We start from the raw sequence: 25,732 nt of genomic DNA, 5'->3' as shown, positions 1-25,732 counted from the left end.
ACTACGCCGACCGGTCAAGAGAAAATCTGCGAGAGAATCAACAGGTATGGACGGAGCAACACCCCCAGCGGCTATACCCGAAGCCTTATTAAATGAAATAGCCATTATCAACAATGCTAATAATGAAAATGATGCGGATTACTCTGCTCAACACGACTCGCCACCAGCGGCGTCTGCTGAAACACTGGCCCAGGACCCCTGTTTTCTCCCATCCTTAGAGACATTAACAAGCATGTTAAATGAAAGGGGTTCTGAAGCAGAAGCGGGGCTACCCCCCACCGACGAGGTCGCATACGGAGCAACACCCCCAGCGGCTATACCCGAAGCCTTATTAAATGAAATAGCCATTATCAACAATGCTAATAATGAAAATGATGAGGATTACTCTGCTCAACACGACTCGCCACCCGCGGCGGCCGATGAAACACTGGCCCAGGACCCCTGTTTTCTCCCATCCTTAGAGACATTAACAAGCATGTTAAATGAAAGGGGTTCTGAAGCAGAAGCGGGGCTACCCCCCACCGACGAGGTCGCATGGTCCCCCGCGGATTCTGAATTGTGGGAGGCCTTGTCAGACGTGGAATTTCTTCTCGATGCTGAGGAGATTGAAAATGAATTTGGGCTGGGACAATTTGAAAATGTTCAACAGGAAGGTGGCGGTGCCGTCGGTGACGTGGATCCCCAGCCTGACGGGGTCCTTCATCGCCGCAGATTCAATAACGTACAGATTAGGCGGATTCTAAATATCCCGCGACCTAGAAACGAAGGCAATTTCCGCGAGTACTATGAAAATGTAATCGAGGGGTTTCAAAATATTGTGAATGAGGCGATTCCTTACGCCGTATGGGGAGCCTATATACAGGTCACCCTGCGCGCTGACTTTTTAAACGACGAGCTGTCGCAAATTGTACGGTATGGGGTGGGGGAGCTGACAGACTTGCAGCAGCTGCTGGATCGCCTGGTACAGTCTAATCAAGAGATTTTAAACGATTCCAACCTAGAAGTAATCGTAGACGTAATAAATATCCCACGCGGCGGCGGCGGGAACAAACGTAAACTACAGACCATGTTAGCTTCAGAAATAATTTCTAAAAAAGCCAGACACATGTTTATCATTAATAACAACACCAACGCGTGTTTCGCCATAAACTTGGCGCATCTGCTGCACGAAAACTTGGCTGACGCCGAGGCTGAAAAGCTCGGCCTGGAGTTACAGGAGAAAGCGGGATTCAACCCCGACCACACAGTCGCTTTGAATGACATTATCAATTTCGAGAAAATCATTGATTGCAAAGCAGCGGTGTATTATCAACAACCTTATTCAAACAATCTCCAAATTTACCAGACACCCACGCCTACCGACGGTAGACGGCTGGTGTATTTCTTTTTACACAATCAGCATTTTTACGGCATTAAAAGCGTAAAGGGGTTCTTAGGGGTGGGGTACGTTTGCACGAGCTGTTTCAAAGGGTTCGACTCGCCTCACTCTCATCAATGCGAAAAATTTTGTAGCGTCTGTCAGACTAATTGCAGAGAAGGTGAAAGCACACCGGCGATACTATGTGAGCGTTGTAATTTCAGATGTTTAAATGACACCTGCTTTGAGCGCCACCGTACGCCTAGGGTCTGCCCAGTTAGGGGGGAGCTCGCTACCCCCTGTGACAAGTTCAGAAAATGCAAAGCCTGCGGGGTCAGATACTACCAAAGTCCCGAGAACCCAAAACCGCACTCGTGTAAAGCAGTAAAATGTAATATCTGCGACGCTAAACTCCACACGGCCGTGTCAGACATATCCACCCCACATCTCTGCTATCTAAATCCTCCCGAGAAGCCTAACATAGGGGAACGGGTCGAAAGGGGTGAGGGGCGTAAAAAGCCCCCCGAATATGTGTTTTTTGACTTTGAAACATCTCAGAGGTCGGGTACCCATATCCCGGTTTACGTGTGCGCCATCTCCGATCAGAACGAGACAATGACCGCCGAGGGGCCCAACTGCGCGGTACAGTTTCTCAGACATTTCAGGGCGCCCTGTTATAGAGGCGTCTGTTTCATTAGTCACTACGGTAAGGCATTCGATAATTACATCATACTGAACGCGATGGTGAAGGAAGGCGTGGAACCGCGTGTGGTATCGCAGGGGAATAAAATCATCCTCATCCTGGACAGCGTGTTTGAGCAAAGGTACATCGACAGTCACTCCTTTCTAAGCATGCCGTTGAGAAAAATCCCCGATGCGATGGGATGCTCGACTCAGATGCGAAAAGGCTATTTTCCGCATCATTTCACAGACGTGGAAAACTTTAATTACTTGGGGCCCTACCCCCCTCCCGATCAATTTGGGCCCGATCAAATGTCCGGCAAAGAACGCGACAAGTTTTATCAATGGTACGACAGTGTAAAGCACCAGACCTTTAATTTTCACAAAGAGATGATCGCTTACTGTAAGAACGATGTGGAGATTCTGAGAGAGGGCTGCTTGCGCTTCCTGCGGGAGTTTAAAACGCTCACGGGTTGCGATCCCTTCTCCGCGGCCACCATCGCTTCGGCCGCGTTGCTAGTTTACAGGACAAATTTCCTGCCCAGAGATACGATCGCGATCCCGGATGTATGGGATTACAGGAGGCAATACAAAAGTTATTCGAGCGTGTCCATCCAGTGGCTGGAATTCATCGGGCGCGCGCGCGGCATCGAAATTCGACACGCGCTGCGCGGGGGTGAAGTGAGTGTGGGGCGCTTTCACCTAGACGGATACGCCGAGATTGAGGGGGAGAAATGGGCTTTCGAGTTTCTAGGCTGTCAGTTTCACGGCTGTCCTACCTGCAACAACGAACACGATATCTGCCCCCTGACCCGCGAGAGCTTCGGTGCCCTGTACGTTAAAACAAGGGAAAAACTCGAGTCGTTGCGGCAAGAGTTTAATATGAACGTGGAATCCATCTGGGAACACGAATGGGCTCACGCTAAAACTCACGACCCACAGGTACAGCGTTTCCTGTCAGACTTTGAGCCCCCTGAGCCCCTAAGGCCGCGAGAAGCGCTGTTTGGGGGTCGGACGTCGGCGATTCGCCTGCGTTACGACGTCACGGGGCAAGAGCGCGTCCGCTACGTGGATTTCACGTCGCTGTACCCGTACACTCTGGCTAAATGTGAATTCCCCGTGGGGCACCCGGAAATCATTCATTCGAATTTTAAGCCTCTGAATGAATACTTTGGCCTGATCAAAGCCACGGTCAACACCCCGCGCGAGCTGTTTTTCCCCGTCCTACCCAGCAGACTGCCAAATGGGAAACTAGTGTTTACCCTCTGCAGGACATGCGCGATCGAGAACAGACAGGAGGGGACCTGCGGGCATTCCGACGCAGAGCGGGAGCTAACAGGTGTCTGGGTCTCAGCGGAGGTAAATCTGGCTTTAGAGAGGGGCTATTCGGTCGTGAAGGTGCACGAAGTGTGGCATTTTCCCCAGACCAGCGGCGACCTGTTTAGAGATTACATTAAAACCTTTCTCAAAGTGAAGCAGCAGGCTTCGGGCTACCCCGACGACGCGACCGATGACGTGGGTCGCAGGGAGTACATAAAAAACTATCTCGAGCGTGAGGGGATCGAATTGGAGCCCGATCAGATAGTGTCTAATGAAGGGAAGCGGCAAGTGTCCAAACTTCTGCTTAACTCTCTGTGGGGTAAACTGGCGCAGAGGAGCAACATGCTCCAGACATGTATAGTGTCTGACCCGGGGGAATTTTTTAATTTTTTCTGCTCGGACCTGTACGAGATTTCCAGCTTCGCGTTTGTCAACGACGAGGTCGCCCTCATCCGCTGGCGTTTCAAGTCTTCCTACAAAGTGCCGCCGGGAAAGACTAACATATTCATAGCGTGTCAAACTACCGCGTGGGGTCGGTTGACGCTTTACAAAGAACTGGAAAGATTGGGGCGGAGGGTGCTGTATCACGACACCGACAGCATCGTGTACATAAGCAGGCCTGGTGAATATGACCCGACCTTAGGCAATTACCTGGGCGAGCTGACGTCCGAATTAGCCCCCGACGAATACATTGCTTCGTGGGGTGCGCTGGGACCAAAAAGTTACTGTTACCGACTCAACAACGGGAAAACACAAATGAAATGTAAGGGTATAACTCTAAATTACGAAACCTGTCAAAAGGTAAACTTTGACAGTATGATCGGATTGATTGAAAACTACATCGGAGGTTGTAGGAATAACCCCGCTATAATGACGCAGTACAACAAAATCGAACGCGACATGAAAAGCTTTCGCCTGTTTAATAGGCCTCTAGATAAAAAGGTCAGGGTCGTCTACGACAAACGCAGATTGCTGGCTAGCGGGGAAACTCTGCCTTTCGGTTACTGAAATGTAAAACTAGCAGCATCGCAAAAGGGCTTTTAAAGTTTTTTCTAAAAATCAAAGATGTTCATTTGTTTTAAAATGAAAAGTTTTTTTCAAAGATGTTTTTTAAAATCAAAGTAAGATGTACAAATGTTTTAAACTGAGAAATGTTCCTAGTAAGATGTTTTTAAAAATGAAAAGTTTTTTACAAAGATGTTTTCTAAAAATCAAAGATGTTTTTAAAATGATCATAGTATGATGTTTTTAAAATGTTCATAGTAAGATGTTTTTAAAAATGAAAAGTTTTTTCCAAAGATGTTTTTAAAATCAAAGATGTTTTTAAAATGTTCCTAGTAAGATGTTTTTTATTTTCAAACTTGTGTACTGAAATGTTTTGTACATTTATCACAAGAGTTTTTATTAAAAACTTACCCATGCACTCTGTGTCTGTGAAAGCTGACACCCCTCCAGCAGTGGTTTGCACGTGTGTGTGTGTGTGTGTGTGTGTATGTGTGTGTGTGTGTGTGTGTGTGTGTGTCCTCGGAAAGATTTAAAAGATTAGGGCAGTATTTACCGTTTCGTCAGTGTGTTTTTTTTTTTTTGCAAAATGATGGGTAGCGGCGTGAGAGAGGTCGACTTTGATCACCGTTTAGAACTCCCGTTTACGGCTATAATCGCAGGGGCAAGTTCTTCGGGGAAAACCTATTTCACTAAAGAAATGCTTTTAAATCAGAGTCACTGTTTCATAGGGGGCCCCGTTAAAAAAATTGTGTGGTGTTTCGCTTCCCATCAGCCGCTTTATGATGAACTACGCGATCGGATCAGCGAAATTGAATTTATACAAGGGCTTCCCAAAAGCTGGGAGGACGAGGAGCGCTTCCCCTCAGGCTCCTTGATAATCATCGATGATTTGATGGACAGCGCGTCCGAAAACAAACTCGTGGCAGAAGCTTTCACGAGGTTCAGACATCACCGTCAAATCTCGGTCATCTACCTGGTGCAGAACGTATTTCACCAGGGCAAGTACAGCAGGACTATAGCCCTAAATACGACTTATTATTGTCTGTTTAAGAATGTGCGAGACAGAATGCAAATCAAAGTTTTAGCTCAGCAAATGTTTCCTTGGCAGAAAAAGTTTTTTCTAGATGCCTACCATGAGGCCACAGGGCCCGCGCACGGCTATTTATTGGTCGATTTGAGAGCCACGTGCCCAGAAGAGTTCCGACTCAGGACCGGATTATTACCGGGGTCGTTACCCATCGTCTTTCTACCGGCGAGCCATTGATTTATCACTACTAAGCTATGTCCGAACATCTCAGGAAACACCTGCCGACCCTTAAAGTTTTACAGAGGACGAGGGGGGTGAAACGTAAAAAGATTCTTACGGCTGACCCATCTAACGACATAATTTTGGCTCTCTCCGAAATCTGTCTCAATCTCATAAGAGGTCGCATACCTTTAACCGTAGCTCAATTTACCAAACTCAAGAAACAGAAAAGATTGATTAAACTTTTCGCATGTAAGAAAAACAGCGTCGCTAGGAAACGCGTGGCAATTCTTCAAAAAGGAGGATTCTTATTACCGCTCTTATCAGTGGCTCTGCCATTCGTTACAAGCCTGTTTGCCGGTAAGACGGCTAACTAGCCTTTTCCAGCAACATGAGCCAAGTCAAGAAAATGTTTATGCTCAGCCCCCAGCAACTGCGTACGCTGACCCAGAGGGCGACCCCGCATACCATCGGGGAATCGGCCCTGGGTGAACTCGAACACCAGATGCAGGGTTTAATAAATCAGCCGGCTATGCATCTGGATGAAAAAGTGAAGAGATACAACCAATTGCTACAGAGGTATCTGAATCTAGCCCGAAAAGAGGAAAATCAGGGGCGAGAAATTGTCCTTACAGAGCGGAAAGAAAAAACGGACGAGGAGGAGGAGGAGGGGAGACAGCCTGACGGCGGCGGCGCGACTGGGGACAAATCTGTACAGGAAGTTATCCAGCAAGTGGCGCCTAGGGCTAGAAAGAACGTGGGGTACATCTTGCATAAACTGCTCGATTCCGACGGGGCTGTACGTTGGACCCAGTCGGGTGAACTCATCATCAGAGATAGACCCATTAAAGGTTCCCATATTTTAGATTTGATGAAAACTTTATCGCAGCCTAAATCCCACGCCGGCGGATATCCTAAAGGCTGGGAACCCTTTTTAAACGTGATATCAGAATTAAACATCCCCCTCACGAGCGTGGGTAACATCCAAGCCAGGAAAGCCCTAAGTCATCTTAAAGATTACGGCGGAAGGGATCCCCCGCCTCCCTCCTCCCCTCCTGTGAAACAGAACCTCGGGAGACGTAGAAAACGTATTGTTGACGACTCACCACCACCGCTTGAGGGAACCCCTCACACACCGCGCGATTCCTCCCCAGAATATCGTTTATGGCCTTTAAAGGGTACTCCTTATGCTCCGTGGATAGATTACAACGATTAAGTGTTTTATATACGTGTGTGAAAAAGAATTAAAACGCGTCGGTTAATAAAATGTAAAATTTATTGAATAAAGGGTGTCACGTTTTTATTTTTTCCCCAACATGAATCTAACAAGCATAACAATCTTTAAATAGTTTTAACGAACATACATTTTGCGGCTTTGAAAGTTTATCGGCATTAACACGGCTAATACACTTGTGATATTTCTTGATAAACTCGGATACTAGAGCGTCGTTTTTCCTCAAGTCGTCAGAGTACAACATCATAGTCTCTTGAAATGAAAGTCCCATGAAGCGCCGGTAGAGGAAAAAGGCGACGTGGGCCCCGCACGTGGAAGAAAAGTCATGTTGAACTTGACGCGTATTATACCTTATTTCGGTAGCGTGCCTCCCCAAGAAGCTCATAAAACTCTTTGGGTAGTAAGGGGAATCGGGGGGATAACCGTAAGAATCAAAGAAGGAGGCTTTGCCCTCTTGGGGCTCCAAAATTATCCCGATCCAGTGTTCACCCTCTCTATTCTGGTCATGCGTGTTTGCGACCAGAAAAGCGGGCCTGGTCTCTATGCGGGTGGGTAATAAATCGCTAGGCCACACGCCTCCAAAAGCATCCCCCAGCAGGGGCCGTAAAACGCATTCCAGCTGGTGAGTGTTCATGATGATGATGATGATTAAAAGTCCACCAGAACCTGTCTCTTGGCGTTTATTTCAATCACGCTGTCGAAGCAGGCGTAGACGATGAGACTCATGGTTCGAGGTAGTGGGGCTCTGAACCTTAAATCCAGACGGCACGTGCCGCTGATGGCGGGTGACAGGGCACCGCCGTCCAGCTCGTCGTCTCGGGAGAGATTGAGAGCAAATAGCGAGTATCCGTTTTCAAAATCCTCGCGGTTGATGCATAAGGGCGAATCCTTTAAATGCCTGTTTGTAGCCAGGAAAAGGTTGTAAAACTCTCTGACCGACTGCCTCGCTCTAAAATCGGGCTGGAACGGTTTGCTGGGTATGTGTCGCCCGTTGACTGAGAGGCTCAGAAATTCCAGGTCACAATGCTGAAACCTGAACGGGTTTCTGTTTCGCGTGCCCACGAACGCGGCGTGGTCCACGATCCCCAAAACGATGTAGCGCGGTAAGTTGCCCAGGAAGAGGTTGTCCTGCGGGCAAACCCGCGATTGTGCGGGCAGCGTATAATTTTTAACGACTACCCTGCTTATAGGGTACAGGGCGTTTGCTTTCATGAGAGCGGCCGAGTGACCCAGTGACACCGCCGGGGAGACCTCCACTTTTTTCACAAACAGGCTGGCCCTCAGTATTTTCAGCTCGTAATCGGTGTCATTTCTACACATGAGACTAAAGTCGCTTTTAGCCTTTACAAACTTTAAGCGTATATCCACGTTGTTTAACAGCATTCGTTCGCTGAAAAAAATATCGGCGTGTATAGGACCCATCAGAGAAAACTCCTGAGAGTTTCTACAGAAGGCGGCTCGCTTCTGTAACCCCACGTTGGGGCCCTGCGCTGAGACGTCCACGCTATCCAAGTCGCCCCCGACGTCTTTGTACCAGAGCCCTGCCGAAAACTGACTCTCTAGCGTATCCGTAGAAAAATTGAGCAGGGTCTCTATGACTGACCTATAGGGGTGCGTGGCCGACGAAGAACTGATCAGGACGTCGTTCAGACTCACATCCAGCTGGGAGAATATGCCGTTTAGCGGGTACTGTATAATACCGCAGGGGTCGGCGTCAAGCAGGGGGGCTCCATCGGCCCTAACGATCTTGAGCCTTAGATATAGCAGTGTAGAGTTGAGGTCCACATAGAAATTGCCCGACCCCGGTATTAGGAAATCCAAAACATCCTGATCGGTAATGGAATTTAATGGGTTGATTTCTACATAATTGGTCTGATCTATGGATAATTGCGTCATAGGGGCCGCAAACAGGTCCAATTCAGATTTGGTACATTCAGCCGAGAGCCGGTGAGCTAGAGCCATTCTTGTTTACGCTGCGTTTTCTCTCTCTTAAAATATGTCCCCGGGGGGTTTCCTGTTTCTCTTGGCGGATGGAGACTTGGGAATCCTGACGCCTCTGCCAGATTTATTTTTCTTTTTTTTTTATGACCTTGCAGCAGGGCTAGAGGTGCTTGGGCTCTCGTTCTACTCCCCCTCCTCCTCCTCCGAGAGAGGAATAGCAGACCCGACCCTTCCTGCTTGGGGTCACCTGTGTTTGTAAAACGGCCGCTGACTACAGAGCTGACTAGATCCGATCCTATTCCTTTGACCGCCGATTTCAAATGAGGTTTCGCTATATCGACCCCACGCTTAAGAAAGGGTAAAACGAATCTAAAAGCCCTACTGAGCATGGACCCCAACCCACGCCCGTACATCACGGGGCTCCCCGCAAAACCGGGGAGCCCATGTCCCGCCTGACTGGTGTAATACGTAATAAATCTCTGTGGATTGTGGTAAGCCATTGTTTTCTTTTTTTTTAAACGGGGCGAAAGTGTAGCTTGACGATCGTTTTTCCGTAGGAGAAATTAATCAGAGTATTCTGATCGTTCTTTATCTCAATATGTAAATTCTGTAGGCTCTGCTTGTTCACCGGTACGTACTGCAGCTTGTGGAACGGCAAAGTGACTACGTCGCCGAACGCACCGTCTATTTTAACGGTTCTGAGGAGCGGGACTACAAATTCCCCCACGTGCTGCGGTTCCACGATGTTACAGTAGACGTACATATTGTAGAATCCCGCGTGAATGTCGCCCGGGTAGGGTGAGGTCGACCCGCTACCTCCTCCTAGGTTATACCACTGACCCGGCTCAAAGCCCAGCATGTAGGCCAGAGTAGGTTTAAATTGGATCTTGTATTTATGGTTTCCCGTCATATTAACCCTTCGTGTAATCTCGCTGTATGAGAAGGAAACTTCGGTACCTAATTTTTTTAACGTAGCGTTGATTTCTGTCACAATCTGTTTCAGAGATTCATAATAGCCCACTTTAATTTTCCGAGGAAAAAGGTAAGGTAGGTCCACTAAAGGATCGGCCGCTCTCTTTGCCTCCGCCTCCGTATCCCGCAATTCAAAAGTATTATCCGGGTGTGTAACATTTCGCCACGTGTAACAATACATGATTTCAGCCAGAGCTACTTCGTAAGGCCCCCGTAGCTCTATAGGTCGCGAGAGCATCACGGTGTAATCCGAACTCTGGTTATCGGGGAAGATGGAGAGACAAGAGTTTGACGGTAGCGTGAGGTAAAAAGAGGGGCGGGCGTCCATTTTCTTTTTTTTCTTTTTTTTCTCTTTTTTAAAAAATTAAACCTGTATCAAGTCCGACCGCGGTATCCACGAATCGAACCTCGAGGGCCAACCCTGCCAATGTACTAAAATCCACTTTTTCCCCTTTCTGTCGGTCTTTGAGCCTATAACCTTCTCGACCTTGAACGCGCGTCTCGGAGATATTTTGACTTTCTGCAGCTCCGCTTCATAGAATGTTCCCTCGAGTATTTCACCGCTCACGTCCCTCAATTTATATACCGGTGGGGATCTGGGTACACGTTCGCATATGACAAAGTACTCGTCCGTAAATGTCTGCTCGTACTTTTTGTCAAATATCTGACTGTGCTTGGAGACTCTCACAGTGTCCCCTATGTTAAACTTAAAACGTGGCCGTGTGCTTTTTTTCTTCAGGGGACCGTATAGATTATCAAATACTAGATGAGCATTATCGGGCCTGACCTCGGCAGGTTTCATTTTAATAGCGCTGTGAAATGACTGGTTGTACCCCTTTATTAGATCGTCCAACACGTCCACATATCGCCGGGTGTTTTTAGCCGTAAAGTACCTGTACATCCTCTCTTTTAACGTTCGATTAAATCTCTCTACGATGGAAGCTTTAAGTTCACTAGCCGTAGTGAAATGGGTGATTTTATGAGTTTTTAAAAGTTTCTGAAAAGTCCCATTTAAAAACTCCTTACCGGCATCCGTCTGTAGCTTGAGGGGGACGCCCCCCTCGGTTAAAATAGAATCAAAGGCCTGGGTTACAGCCGCCCCAGTCTTGTTTCTTAACGCGCGAGCATAGGCTTTTTTAGAAAAAACATCAATCACCGTAAGGAGGTATTTTAACCCGTCGTTGTACGTGGCCAGCCCTTGCATGTCGCATAAATCGGCCTGCCACTGATACATGGCTCTCGGAACAAACACTCTGTTCCTGGGGAAATTCTTTTTAACCGGTTTATGTAAAGTATAACTGTCTTGCATAGACAGCCAGTCTCTGATGTCATCAGCAGCCACTTTTTTCCCCGTATCTTGCTGCACGGCTCTCTGCAGTCTGGAGACACCTCCGTATGACCCCGGTTGGCTGGGGTCATAGTACGAACTGCTCAAGACGCGAGCTGTAGTCTTGGCAACAGACATGCTTTTCACACACTGAGTGGGGGGAGAGCGGGGGTGCGGCGTTTTATAGCTGACTGTGGATGGGGGGGTTGTTAGGAGACTGAGTGAACATCAGTGAAATTTTTGTGTGTTTTTTCTACATTTAACCCATATTGTGTAGTTTGTTTTTTTTAATTATTATTATTATTTTACAAAAAGAGTTTAGCTGGGGTGGGGATCGAACCCACGCGGACATACGTCCATTGGATCTTAAGTCCAACGCCTTAACCACTCGGCCACCCTGCTCAGCATTTTTTACCTGTTATTTACAAAGACTATTACAACGGTATTCAAGTTTTATTTTTTTTTTATTTTTGCAATTAGTGAAAGATATATATATATATATTTTAAAAAAGCTGGTATACAATTTGTGAAGGTTACATTTTCAAAATGCAGGTATACATTTAGTTACAGCCGTGACAGTTGTTGAGGTAAGAGACTGAGTGAACATCAGTGAAATTTTTGTGTGTTTTTTCTACATTTAACCCATATTGTGTAGTTTGTTTTTTAATTATTATTATTTTACAAAAGAGTTTAGCTGGGGTGGGGATCGAACCCACGCGGACATACGTCCATTGGATCTTAAGTCCAACGCCTTAACCACTCGGCCACCCTGCTCAGCATTTTTACCCATTATTTACAAAGACTATTACAATGGTATTCAAGTTTAAATTTTTTTTTATTTTTGCAATTAGTGAAAGATATATATATATATTTTAAAAAAGCTGGTATACAATTTGTGAAGGTTACATTTTCAAAATGCAGGTATACATTTAGTTACAGCCGTGACAGTTGTTGAGGTAGATTAGCGATGTCACATGCAGTAAAGTGGATATAGTGGCTTTTTCAACGATACATGTATGTAGAGTAGAAAGCATCTGATTAACATCGATAGGCTGCTTATCATGAAATTTAGAGGTGACTACATCTACTATTAAAGCGTAAAATACAAAAATGTGATTACAGTCAAATTCATTGTCAGGAATACAAGATAGACAAGCGCGTATGAGACTTTCGGGGGAATGTCTTTCTCCCTCTGACATCAGTTGAGTAAGTAAATCCATCCCCCGCTGATAATTTTCTCCGACTTGAGAAATCTCAAATAACACTCTATGAAAGCAGCAACAAGCATAATCATCCCGACAATCGCTTTTATCAATAGCACGCAACAATAGTGGACTAACTTTTTCTAAAAAAACATTTAACATAAACCGCCGTAAGGGTCTGCTGATACCGTTCCCCATCACAAGATGCTTTTTGTTTTAGTCTCGGGCCTCCCAACGAGTCAGAAATTCTTCTTCCAGGATCTGCTTAAACGCTGGGTTCTGCTCAAACAGATCTTGTTCCAGTCGAGTGATTTCCACCATGCCGTTGCGGGCCTCACGCAGATCGTACAGGATAGCTTCCACTGCCCCTCCAACCTGCCGGCGGCCGCTCGGATGCCCAGGGTCGATAGAACGTGGGTCAAGGCGGGTGTCAGCCGATCGGTCCAGAGGTCACGCAACACAGAGTCAAAGTGTATGTAAAAGTAATTTCTACCTGGGGGAAACAAACAAGGGTGTTGTCTCTGACTGGGGTGATCCACTTCACAACCGTAGCAGTTTCTCTCTTGATGCTTCCTGATGACTGAGGTTAAAAGGCCCACTATCATAGCCTTAATACAAGTCAGCATCCCACGGCAGAGAGCCGGTCTGGAGAGAAGCGTGCAGATCTCAGGCGTCGGAGGGTCCTCTCCAGGATCAGAGGCCGGTGATGATGGGGGGGTTGGAAGGAGCTCCCCGGGATCAGAGGTCAGGGTTGCTGCTGGAGCCTCATTGTCCCCGCTTTCACCGTCGCTATAATTTGCTGCTGCTCCTGCTGCTGCCATGATGTTTGTGAAAAGGGGTTGTAACAGAGTCCACTTTATATAGCGACGGCGGGTGAGGGGGTGAGGGGGGTCCTTACGGCGTAGGGTTTGTCATCTCTTGCATCTGCTTACGCCCCCGACTCTCCTTAAACATCGCTTGGTAGTAACCAGACTTTTCTTGAATCATCTGCATCCAAATCACAAACGGTATTCTCAGGCCAAAACAGTCGCATTTAGGCCACTGCCATATATTCACCATTCTCTTGTCCAGCTCCCCGGTCGCGTCCCACTTCATAATGCTGGTACGCTGTTTACGAGCATCTCTATAGTGCATCTCCATTCTTCCAGTCTCGACCTCAAGGTCGGGGTCGGTGCTCTCCTCCATCATCGGGGTAACGACAGTCTTCAAGTTTCCCCATTCCGTTTCGGAAAAAGTCACCAGATACGGGTCGTCTTTCGGGGGGTCTGGGCCGTCTCCGGTGACCTGAAAGACGCGCAGTTCCTCCGCAACGTTGTCAAAGAGGCAGACCAGTTTATTCCCGTTGGGCAGCTCCCAGATAGCCCTCGGGTCTTCCGACGGTCGCATCATAGGTACCCGTCTACGTGCCGTATGAATCTTCCTGGGAGCCCCCGGAGGCTGCATAATGGCCTCCTGCTCCTGTTGAGTCTTAGAAGGTGAGGTTGAATCTTTCATTTCGGAAGTCCCAGACATGTCTGTATTTTTTGAAAAGATAGAGTTGGCCCTGCAGCGCGAAGCTCCCTATATTCTACACGGCCTGCTCGTGGGGGCGTGGTACGGATGAAGATGATGCCTCTAGGAGGAGGAAAAGGCCCCCCGCTCGACGTAATACAATTTAATTGTCTCTGTCACCCCATATCTGCACGGTCATGTATGACAAACAAAACTATAAACAGAATTTACTGGCGGGGAAATTGTCAGACTTGATGTATGACCAGGTGGTACGACCTTGATGATGCTACTCGTGCCTGTGTAAGAAAATTATCTGTAATTTGGGACGTATGTGAAAACAAAACTTTAAACAGAATTTACTGGAGGGGTAAAGTGTCAGACTCGATGTATGGCCCGCGTGGCCGGGTAGGGGGGCGCCTCGATGGCCAGGTGGCACGGCCCTGCAGAATTTACTGGCGGACAAATTGACAGACTCGATGTATGTCTCGACTTATGACCTTTACAAATTGGCGCCATACGCCGATGTGATACAAACGCTTGCGTGAGGAAAAAACACACGGTCAAAACTAGCGCCGAGCGTTTTTATTGGACGATAGACCCTGCACCTCCTCCTCTCATTCTTTGCTCCAACTTTACCATTTTATCCCACAGTCTCTCACAGTTTCTCTCAGACTCGCGCAGCAGCACGCCTCTCAGCTCTCCCGCATCGCTCTCTCCGAGGATTATCCAAAGCCGTGCGGACCTTTCCGAGCTACCGCACCAGTATGTGAATAAGTCCTTTGCTGATTCTCCGAAGCCCGGGGACCTTACCACGCTACCGCACACCGTACGCTCGCGCTCCATCAGGTAACCCAGCCACGCTCACTCCCGCCCGCGCACCACAAAATAATAATAATAATAACTTATTCAAATAACACACGCTCATAAGCACTCTCATCAATATCATTTTTAAAATAATACACACTCATAAGCACTCTCCTCAATATCATTTTAAAATAATAAACATTTAAAATAAGCATTTAAAATAATAAATAATTAAATCCAAATACCAATGCAGCACTAACACAACCAACCCAGGCCCCCTAAGCCACAATCATTTAAAATAATAAATAAATAATTAAATACAAATACCATTGCAGCAGTTACACAACCAACCCCCCCGGGGAAGAAGACAAAAAAAAATATTTAAATAAATAATTAAATCCATATGCTATTGCGTCAGTTACACAACCAAGCTCAACCCACTACAACATAAGCTCCGCCCACTGAACTTTTGAACGTGACCTTTGACCCGACCTGTCAATTTGACAAAAGCGGTATTCCATCTCTCTCTCATGCAGGCTTCTCTTAACGACCCTCTGTTATCAACTCCGCTAACAGCCACAAAATCTCCGCCGCACGAAGCCCACTGGTAGCTGCTGAATCACATGCTTCCCCAAAACGTCGCGCTGTCAGAACACTGGGAGCTACACACACCAACAAGTCCATACTGCAGGCTGCAGCCACAACAATTTTCTACATTCAAACATCGACGGCCTCTTCTCTCTAAAAATTCACCAGACCGCTTCTACCACCAGCAAAGAAGTTTCCATCCCTAATTCCTCTGTGATTCCCACTAACCTAAACATTAAGCTGGCATTGAAGGGTGTGAATTACCCCGGCCAATCTGTTCTTTTAAATACAGCTTTTAGCAAGTTTTGAAAGGAGAAGAGCAGAACTTGCTATGCCAATAATATCGAGTCTTCTGTGGCGAAGTGGTTTTTGCATAGAAAACAAAGAGGTCAGTTGAAGAGGAATAATATCAGTACTTTGTTTAAAACTGTGTGTAAAAAGCTGTCTCTTTATCATTAACAATAAGTTGTAAAACGTGAATGGGGAGTGACAGTCTTCAAGTTTGTGAGAAGATCGCGCCCTGGTGGAATAAAGGCACGAACAGCTTACAGCACCTAGAATTACCAGGAAGTATTTAGAGTAAAACGGTTTCTAAAAGCTGCCTTTATGAATGAGAGAAAAAAAAAAAATATATATATATATATATATAAAATAGTAAAATGGAAGGGGAGTGATAGATTTAAATTAATCGTGAAGTGGAGCGCCCCCTGTATAAAGTAAAAGTGAGAAAAGCTTACAGCACCTGGAATTCCCAGGTGGCCTCCCATCCAAGTACTAACCAGACCCTACCCTGCTTAGCTTCTGAGATCAGACGAGATCGGGCGTGTTCAGGGTGCTATGGCCGTAAGCGAGAGAAACTACCAAAAACAGCCCTTTTGCATTACACGCCTCTATACATAACAGTTGGTCCCATTGGATACTACTAATGTTCTTTTTTTTTTTTTATCTGACTCACACTGCAGCCCCACCATCCAATCGGTAGCGCCGGACCCACACCCAACATTCACCAAACTACTCAGCCGGCAGCCTACCACAATTATTCCATTCTTTCCGCATCCGCACACTTCCTTCTTTTTAACTCATTTTCACTACCGCACAGGTTAATCGCCGCACGTCCCCCTGCCGGCAAACATTACTCCTTTGCCTACTGCATGCAGGCTTCTCTTAACGACCCTCTGTTATCAACCCCGCTAACAGCCGCAAAATCTCCGCCGCACGAAGCCCACTGGTAGCTGCTGAATCACATGCTTCCCCAAAACGTCGCGCTGTCAGAACACTGGGAGCTACACACACCAACAAGTCCATACTGCAGGCTGCAGCCAGAACAATTTTCTACATTCAAACATCGACGGCCTCTTCTCTCTAAAAATTCACCAGACCGCTTCTACCACCAGCAAAGAAGTTTCCATCCCTAATTCCTCTGTGATTCCCACTAACCTAAACATTAAGCTGGCATTGAAGGGTGTGAATTATCCCGGCTAATCTGTTCTTTTAAATACAGCTTTTAGCAAGTTTTGAAAGGAGAAGAGCAGAACTTGCTATGCCAATAATATCGAGTCTTCTGTGGCGAAGTGGTTTTTGCATAGAAAACAAAGCGGTCAGTTGAAGAGGAATAATATCAGTACTTTGTTTAAAACTGTGTGTAAAAAGCTGTCTCTTTATCATTAACAATAAGTTGTAAAACGTGAATGGGGAGTGACAGTCTTCAAGTTTGTGAGAAGATCGCGCCCTGGTGGAATAAAGGCACGAACAGCTTACAGCACCTAGAATTACCAGGAAGTATTTAGAGTAAAACGGTTTCTAAAAGCTGCCTTTATGAATGAGAGAAAAAAAAAAAAAAAATATATATATAATAGTAAAATGGAAGGGGAGTGATAGATTTAAATTAATCGTGAAGTGGAGCGCCCCCCGTTTAAAGTAAAAGTGAGAAAAGCTTACAGCACCTGGTATTCCCAGGAGGTCTCCCATCCAAGTACTAACCAGACCCTACCCTGCTTAGCTTCCGAGATCAGACGAGATCGGGCGTGTTCAGGGTGGTATGGCCGTAAGCGAGAGAAACTACCAAAAACAGCCCTTTTGCATTACACGCCTCTATACATGCCAGTTGGTCCCATTGGATACTACTAATGTTCTTTTTTTTTTTTTTATCTGACTCACACTGCAGCACCACCATCCAATCGGCAGCGCCGGACCCACACCAAACATTCACCAAACTACTCAGCCGGCAGCCTACCACAATTATTCCATTCTTTCCGCATCCGCACACTTCCTTATTTTTAACTCCTTTTCACTACCGCACAGGTTAATCGCCGCACGTCCCCCGCCGGCAAACATTACTCCTTTGCCTACTGCATGCAGGCTTCTCTTAACGACCCTCTGTTATCAACTCCGCTAACAGCCACAAAATCTCCGCCGCACGAAGCCCACTGGTAGCTGCTGAATCACATGCTTCCCTAAAACGTCGCGCTGTCAGAACACTGGGAGCTACACACACCAACAAGTCCATACTGCAGGCTGCAGCCACAACAATTTTCTACATTCAAACATCGACGGCCTCTTCTCTCTAAAAATTCACCAGACCGCTTCTACCACCAGCAAAGAAGTTTCCATCCCTAATTCCTCTGTGATTCCCACTAACCTAAACATTAAGCTGGCATTGAAGGGTGTGAATTACCCCGGCCAATCTGTTCTTTTAAATACAGCTTTTAGCAAGTTTTGAAAGGAGAAGAGCAGAACTTGCTATGCCAATAATATCGAGTCTTCTGTGGCGAAGTGGTTTTTGCATAGAAAACAAAGCGGTCAGTTGAAGAGGAATAATATCAGTACTTTGTTTAAAACTGTGTGTAAAAAGCTGTCTCTTTATCATTAACAATAAGTTGTAAAACGTGAATGGGGAGTGACAGTCTTCAAGTTTGTGAGAAGATCGCGCCCTGGTGGAATAAAGGCACGAACAGCTTACAGCACCTAGAATTACCAGGAAGTATTTAGAGTAAAACGGTTTCTAAAAGCTGGCTTTATGAAAGAGAGAAAAAAAAAAAATATATATATATATAATAGTAAAATGGAAGGGGAGTGATAGATTTAAATTAATCGTGAAGTGGAGCGCCCCCCGTTTAAAGTAAAAGTGAGAAAAGCTTACAGCACCTGGTATTCCCAGGAGGTCTCCCATCCAAGTACTAACCAGACCCTACCCTGCTTAGCTTCCGAGATCAGACGAGATCAGGCTTGTTTAGGGTGGTATGGCCGTAAGCGAGAGATGCTACCAAAAACAGCCCTTTTGCATTACACGCCTCTATACATGCCAGTTGGTCCCATTGGATCCTACTAATGTTCTTTTTTTTTTTTTATCTGACTCACACTGTAGCCCCACCATCCAATCGGCAGCGCCGGACCCACACCAAACATTCACCAAACTACTCAGCCAGCAGCCTACCACAATTATTCCATTCTTTCCGCATCCGCACACTTCCTTCTTTTTAACTCCTTTTCAGTACCGCACAGGTTAATCGCCGCACGTCCCCCGCCGGCAAACATTACTCCTTTGCCTACTGCATGCAGGCTTCTCTTAACGACCCTCTGTTATCAACTCCGCTAACAGCCACAAAATCTCCGCCGCACGAAGCCCACTGGTAGCTGCTGAATCACATGCTTCCCCAAAACGTCACGCTGTCAGAACACTGTGAGCTACACACACCAACAAGTCCATACTGCAGGCTGCAGCCAGAACAATTTTCTACATTCAAACATCGACGGCCTCTTCTCTCTAAAAATTCAGCAGACCGCTTCTACCACCAGCAAAGAAGTTTCCATCCCTAATTCCTCTGTGATTCCCACTAACCTAAACATTAAGCTGGCATTGAAGGGTGTGAATTACCCCGGCCAATCTGTTCTTTTAAATACAGCTTTTAGCAAGTTTTGAAAGGAGAAGAGCAGAACTTGCTATGCCAATAATATCGAGTCTTCTGTGGCGAAGTGGTTTTTGCATAGAAAACAAAGCGGTCAGTTGAAGAGGAATAATATCAGTACTTTGTTTAAAACTGTGTGTAAAAAGCTGTCTCTTTATCATTAACAATAAGTTGTAAAACGTGAATGGGGAGTGACAGTCTTCAAGTTTGTGAGAAGATCGCGCCCTGGTGGAATAAAGGCACGAACAGCTTACAGCACCTAGAATTACCAGGAAGAATTTAGAGTAAAACGGTTTCTAAAAGCTGGCTTTATGAAAGAGAGAAAAAAAAAAATATATATATATAAAATAGTAAAATGGAAGGGGAGTGATAGATTTAAATTAATAGTGAAGTGCAGCGCCCCCTGTATAAAGTAAAAGTGAGAAAAGCTTACAGCACCTGGTATTCCCAGGTGGTCTCCCATCCAAGTACTAACCAGACCCTACCCTGCTTAGCTTCCGAGATCAGACGAGATCGGGCGTGTTCAGGGTGGTATGGCCGTAAGCGAAAGAAACTACCAAAAACAGCCCTTTTGCATTACACGCCTCTATACATGCCAGTTGGTCCCATTGGATACTACTAATGTTCTTTTTTTTTTTTTTATCTGACTCACACTGCAGCCCCACCATCCAATCGGCAGCGCCGGACCCACACCAAACATTCACCAAACTACTCAGCCGGCAGCCTACCACAATTATTCCATTCTTTCCGCATCCGCACACTTCCTTCTTTTTAACTCCTTTTCAGTACCGCACAGGTAAATCGCCGCACGTCCCCCGCCGGCAAACATTACTCCTTTGCCTACTGCATGCAGGCTTCTCTTAACGACCCTCTGTTATCAACTCCGCTAACAGCCACAAAATCTCCGCCGCACGAAGCCCACTGGTAGCTGCTGAATCACATGCTTCCCCAAAACGTCGCGCTGTCAGAACACTGGGAGCTACACACACCAACAAGTCCATACTGCAGGCTGCAGCCACAACAATTTTCTACATTCAAACATCGACGGCCTCTTCTCTCTAAAAATTCACCAGACCGCTTCTACCACCAGCAAAGAAGTTTCCATCCCTAATTCCTCTGTGATTCCCACTAACCTAAACATTAAGCTGGCATTGAAGGGTGTGAATTACCCCGGCCAATCTGTTCTTTTAAATACAGCTTTTAGCAAGTTTTGAAAGGAGAAGAGCAGAACTTGCTATGCCAATAATATCGAGTCTTCTGTGGCGAAGTGGTTTTTGCATAGAAAACAAAGAGGTCAGTTGAAGAGGAATAATATCAGTACTTTGTTTAAAACTGTGTGTAAAAAGCTGTCTCTTTATCATTAACAATAAGTTGTAAAACGTGAATGGGGAGTGACAGTCTTCAAGTTTGTGAGAAGATCGCGCCCTGGTGGAATAAAGGCACGAACAGCTTACAGCACCTAGAATTACCAGGAAGTATTTAGAGTAAAACGGTTTCTAAAAGCTGCCTTTATGAATGAGAGAAAAAAAAAAAATATATATATATATATATATAAAATAGTAAAATGGAAGGGGAGTGATAGATTTAAATTAATCGTGAAGTGGAGCGCCCCCTGTATAAAGTAAAAGTGAGAAAAGCTTACAGCACCTGGAATTCCCAGGTGGCCTCCCATCCAAGTACTAACCAGACCCTACCCTGCTTAGCTTCTGAGATCAGACGAGATCGGGCGTGTTCAGGGTGCTATGGCCGTAAGCGAGAGAAACTACCAAAAACAGCCCTTTTGCATTACACGCCTCTATACATAACAGTTGGTCCCATTGGATACTACTAATGTTCTTTTTTTTTTTTTATCTGACTCACACTGCAGCCCCACCATCCAATCGGTAGCGCCGGACCCACACCCAACATTCACCAAACTACTCAGCCGGCAGCCTACCACAATTATTCCATTCTTTCCGCATCCGCACACTTCCTTCTTTTTAACTCATTTTCACTACCGCACAGGTTAATCGCCGCACGTCCCCCTGCCGGCAAACATTACTCCTTTGCCTACTGCATGCAGGCTTCTCTTAACGACCCTCTGTTATCAACCCCGCTAACAGCCGCAAAATCTCCGCCGCACGAAGCCCACTGGTAGCTGCTGAATCACATGCTTCCCCAAAACGTCGCGCTGTCAGAACACTGGGAGCTACACACACCAACAAGTCCATACTGCAGGCTGCAGCCAGAACAATTTTCTACATTCAAACATCGACGGCCTCTTCTCTCTAAAAATTCACCAGACCGCTTCTACCACCAGCAAAGAAGTTTCCATCCCTAATTCCTCTGTGATTCCCACTAACCTAAACATTAAGCTGGCATTGAAGGGTGTGAATTATCCCGGCTAATCTGTTCTTTTAAATACAGCTTTTAGCAAGTTTTGAAAGGAGAAGAGCAGAACTTGCTATGCCAATAATATCGAGTCTTCTGTGGCGAAGTGGTTTTTGCATAGAAAACAAAGCGGTCAGCTGAAGAGGAATAATATCAGTACTTTGTTTAAAACTGTGTGTAAAAAGCTGTCTCTTTATCATTAACAATAAGTTGTAAAACGTGAATGGGGAGTGACAGTCTTCAAGTTTGTGAGAAGATCGCGCCCTGGTGGAATAAAGGCACGAACAGCTTACAGCACCTAGAATTACCAGGAAGTATTTAGAGTAAAACGGTTTCTAAAAGCTGCCTTTATGAATGAGAGAAAAAAAAAAAAAAAAAAAAAAAAATATATATATATATATATATATATATAAAATAGTAAAATGGAAGGGGAGTGATAGATTTAAATTAATCATGAAGTGGAGCGCCCCCTGTATAAAGTAAAAGTGAGAAAAGCTTACAGCACCTGGTATTCCCAGGTGGTCTCCCATCCAAGTACTAACCAGACCCTACCCTGCTTAGCTTCCGAGATCAGACGAGATCTGGCGTGTTCAGGGTGGTATGGCCGTAAGCGAGAGAAACTACCAAAAACAGCCCTTTTGCATTACACGCCTCTATACATGCCAGTTGGTCCCATTGGATACTACTAATGTTCTTTTTTTTTTTTATCTGACTCACACTGCAGCCCCACCATCCAATCGGCAGCGCCGGACCCACACCCAACATTCACCAAACTACTCAGCCGGCAGCCTACCACAATTATTCCATTCTTTCCGCATCCGCACACTTCCTTCTTTTTAACTCATTTTCACTACCGCACAGGTTAATCGCCGCACGTCCCCCGCCAGCAAACATTACTCCTTTGCCTACTGCATGCAGGCTTCTATTAACGACCCTCTGTTATCAACTCCGCTAACAGCCACAAAATCTCCGCCGCACGAAGCCCACTGGTAGCTGCTGAATCACATGCTTCCCCAAAACATCGCGCTGTCAGAACACTGGGAGCTACACACACCAACAAGTCCATACTGCAGGCTGCAGCCAGAACAATTTTCTACATTCAAACATCGACGGCCTCTTCTCTCTAAAAATTCACCAGACCGCTTCTACCACCAGCAAAGAAGTTTCCATCCCTAATTCCTCTGTGATTCCCACTAACCTAAACATTAAGCTGGCATTGAAGGGTGTGAATTACCCCGGCCAATCTGTTCTTTTAAATACAGCTTTTAGCAAGTTTTGAAAGGAGAAGAGCAGAACTTGCTATGCCAATAATATCGAGTCTTCTGTGGCGAAGTGGTTTTTGCATAGAAAACTATGGAAGCCCGTTTCCGCCACAAAAAGAAAAAAAATAAGTCATAATAACGAGAAACTTTCTCATTATTACGACTTAGTATCTCATAATAACAAGAAACTTTCTAATTTTTTCGACTTAGTTTCTCGTTATTATGAGATACTTTCTCATTAGTACGACTTAGTATCTCATAATAACGAGAAACTAAGTCGTACTAATGAGAAAGTATCTCATAATAACGAGAAACTAAGTCGTAAAAATGAGAAAGTTTCTCGTTATTATGAGATACTAAGTCGTACTAATGAGAAAGTATCTCATAATAACGAGAAACTTTCTCATTTTTACGACTTAGTATCTCATAATAACGAGAAACTAAGTCGTACTAATGAGAAAGTATCTCATAATAACGAGAAACTAAGTCGTAAAAATGAGAAAGTTTCTCGTTATTATGAGATACTAAGTCGTACTAATGAGAAAGTATCTCATAATAACGAGAAACTTTCTCATTTTTACGACTTAGTTTCTCGTTATTATGAGATACTTTCTCATTATTATGACAGTTTCTCAGGAGAACCTTATGAATGTGTACAACAAGTTGAGGTGACTGTGGCTAGAGTTAGCGGAGTTATGTTTGCTAAGCATGTTCAGCAGTACTTTAAACGGGGCTTCACAAATAAAGAAATACTAACGTTGCTGAAAGAGTTACATGGAGTTCAAATTAGCAATCGAACCCTCGAGCGAATTCTGTACAGACGTCAGCTTTGGAGAAGAAAGAACAAAACTGACGAGGCTGATGTGGCAGCATTCATTCAACAACAGCTACAAACATCGGGTCAGTCGCACGGCTATAGATGGATGCATCAGAAATGTTGGTTACATGGGATTATTACTGACAGAGAGACAGTTCGCATGATATTGCGATTACTAGACGGTCAGGGAGTGGATCTAAGGGCAAATAATCGACTGCGTCGGAGAGTGTACAATAGCCGTGGTCCCAATTACGTATGGCACATCGATGGATATGATAAGTTAAAACCGTACGGCATTGCCATAAGTGGATGTATCGACGGGTTTTCCCGGAAAATAATTTGGCTCGAATCTTACAAAACAAACAATGATCCACGCGTTATTGCGGGATATTATATAACAGCTGTTTCTGAATACGAAGGATGCCCTACAAGAGTCAGGCTGGACCATGGAACGGAGAACAGTTATATCGCAGATATGCAAAGATTTTTTCAGTCCAATGAAAATTTTGCGGCACAGTGTGTCTCTTTCGGCCCAAGTACTACTAACCAACGAATTGAAAGATGGTGGCTCACTCTCCGAAGCCAGTGCGCACAATTTTGGATGAACATCTTTGACAGTCTCAAAGAAGATGGACATTTTATGGACACGTTTCTGGACAAATCGCTGATCCAGTTTTGTTTCCAAAACATGATTCAGGTAGGCATAACATAGAACACCAATCACACACAATGGCAATGTAAATTATGGCTATAAAATTATTGCACATATTCCAGTTTGTAGTGCATGCAAAGCAAAACAATACGTGTACATTTGCTGTCATAATAATGTCAGGTTGTGCTGTATTTTCAAATGCATTATCGTAGCATTTTACATAACAGCCGATCTTAACTGTAGTCTTCTCTTGGGCCACTTTGCTATAACTTTTTAATCATTCTGAAATATATTCTTATGACCATGTGCAATAAGTTATTTCATACCCTGATTATGATATCACGCGCGAACGTCATTTATACAAGTCACAGTCGGCGTATGGAGCAACTAACATTAAAAACGTCTCACTGTCGGCAGCTTTCTCCCATCGTTCACTTAATAGAGCTGAGGCGGTTCGTTCAAGACCGATATTTCAGCGGTGTATTGCAACACCACGAAATAAACGCCAGAGCAAATTTTATTTTCCAATTCCATGACTTTTCCATGTTTTTCATGACTGTTCTTAACCTGTACATTTATACATTACAGTTCACGTATGCATTACCATTACAGTACTTGTTTTTATACGTAACCAGATTGCACCACCTTGAGGTGTAAATAGCCTATTATTTCTTCTGTCTTCAGGAGGAACTGGATGAAATTGCGTCTGCATGGAACAATCACAGAATAAGACCAGTTCACAACTCGAGGTCCCCTAACGGACGTCCCTTACTGATGTATACAGTACCTCATTTATATGGAGCTACAGATTTCTTGCAGAATGTGAACCCTGAGCTGGCTGACTTGTGTCTTGAAGACTGTTTGTTTAAAGATTATCCTTGTGATGAAGATGTATTTCATGTTTGTGTTGAACTAATGTCAGAGTATAATCTGTCTGTGTCAGATGATGTCTATGAAATGGTGGACATGTACATTAGACTTAGAGAGCTAATTATTAGTGAACTAAATGTTGAGTGATGTACTGATGCTAAAAATGTCAATTGAAATTATCACATGGAATATATGCATTTATATTCATACTGATTTCAATGAGAATTTGTAAAAGTACAAAACAGACTCATTCTAAATTTAAATTCACATTGTATTATTTATTAGTCCAAACACTGTTTATTAGTCCATTTTTTGTCTTAAATTACTTTGTTTTAATGTATTCCTGTGCAATATCCAATACATTAACAGAAATAAACTGTATAGAGTGAAAATAAAGTGCACAGCACCAAAACATATAAGTTTCTTATAACGATAATTATATATATAAAAAAATCTCAGAATAAAATGTCTAAAACATCTGAACATTCAAATTAAACTTCTTGAATTCAAAAGACACCTAAGCATAAAATGTCTAAAACATCTGAACACTTGCATTAATCTAAATTAACACTAGCATTTACCCTTTTCTTTTGGATTTTTCAACTTTTCCTCCTTTTTGTTGGGTGTTGACACTTTAAACAAATAAGTCTAATTCAAACAAAAGATAAAGGTTCAGGGCTACAAAGTC

The 25,732-nt window shown here is 44.8% G+C and overlaps 8 non-coding genes across 8 annotated transcripts; all 8 read right to left on the bottom strand.

The window, feature by feature from the left end:
- Positions 1–11,402: 11,402 nt before the first annotated feature.
- trnal-uaa (transfer RNA leucine (anticodon UAA)) lies at positions 11,403–11,485 on the bottom strand. The gene has a single exon. It is a non-coding gene; the product is annotated as a tRNA-Leu (tRNA).
- A 289-nt stretch (positions 11,486–11,774) lies between these two features.
- On the bottom strand, positions 11,775–11,857 carry trnal-uaa (transfer RNA leucine (anticodon UAA)). Its single transcript has one exon. It is a non-coding gene; the product is annotated as a tRNA-Leu (tRNA).
- A 4,041-nt stretch (positions 11,858–15,898) lies between these two features.
- Positions 15,899–16,017, bottom strand: LOC125737177 (5S ribosomal RNA). The gene has a single exon (XR_007396443.1). It is a non-coding gene; the product is annotated as a 5S ribosomal RNA (ribosomal RNA).
- A 1,082-nt stretch (positions 16,018–17,099) lies between these two features.
- Positions 17,100–17,218, bottom strand: LOC125734369 (5S ribosomal RNA). The gene has a single exon (XR_007393684.1). It is a non-coding gene; the product is annotated as a 5S ribosomal RNA (ribosomal RNA).
- A 1,082-nt stretch (positions 17,219–18,300) lies between these two features.
- On the bottom strand, positions 18,301–18,419 carry LOC125736325 (5S ribosomal RNA). The gene has a single exon (XR_007395606.1). It is a non-coding gene; the product is annotated as a 5S ribosomal RNA (ribosomal RNA).
- Positions 18,420–19,499: 1,080 nt separating this feature from the next.
- Positions 19,500–19,618, bottom strand: LOC125736100 (5S ribosomal RNA). The gene has a single exon (XR_007395383.1). It is a non-coding gene; the product is annotated as a 5S ribosomal RNA (ribosomal RNA).
- A 1,090-nt stretch (positions 19,619–20,708) lies between these two features.
- On the bottom strand, positions 20,709–20,827 carry LOC125737176 (5S ribosomal RNA). The gene has a single exon (XR_007396442.1). It is a non-coding gene; the product is annotated as a 5S ribosomal RNA (ribosomal RNA).
- A 1,109-nt stretch (positions 20,828–21,936) lies between these two features.
- On the bottom strand, positions 21,937–22,055 carry LOC125733890 (5S ribosomal RNA). The gene has a single exon (XR_007393222.1). It is a non-coding gene; the product is annotated as a 5S ribosomal RNA (ribosomal RNA).
- Between the last annotated feature and the right edge of the window lie 3,677 nt (positions 22,056–25,732).

This window comes from Brienomyrus brachyistius, chromosome 2 (genome assembly GCF_023856365.1).
Source record: "Brienomyrus brachyistius isolate T26 chromosome 2, BBRACH_0.4, whole genome shotgun sequence".
In the NCBI taxonomy this organism is placed as follows: domain Eukaryota; kingdom Metazoa; phylum Chordata; class Actinopteri; order Osteoglossiformes; family Mormyridae; genus Brienomyrus; species Brienomyrus brachyistius.
This window is presented reverse-complemented; position numbering and strand designations above follow the sequence as displayed.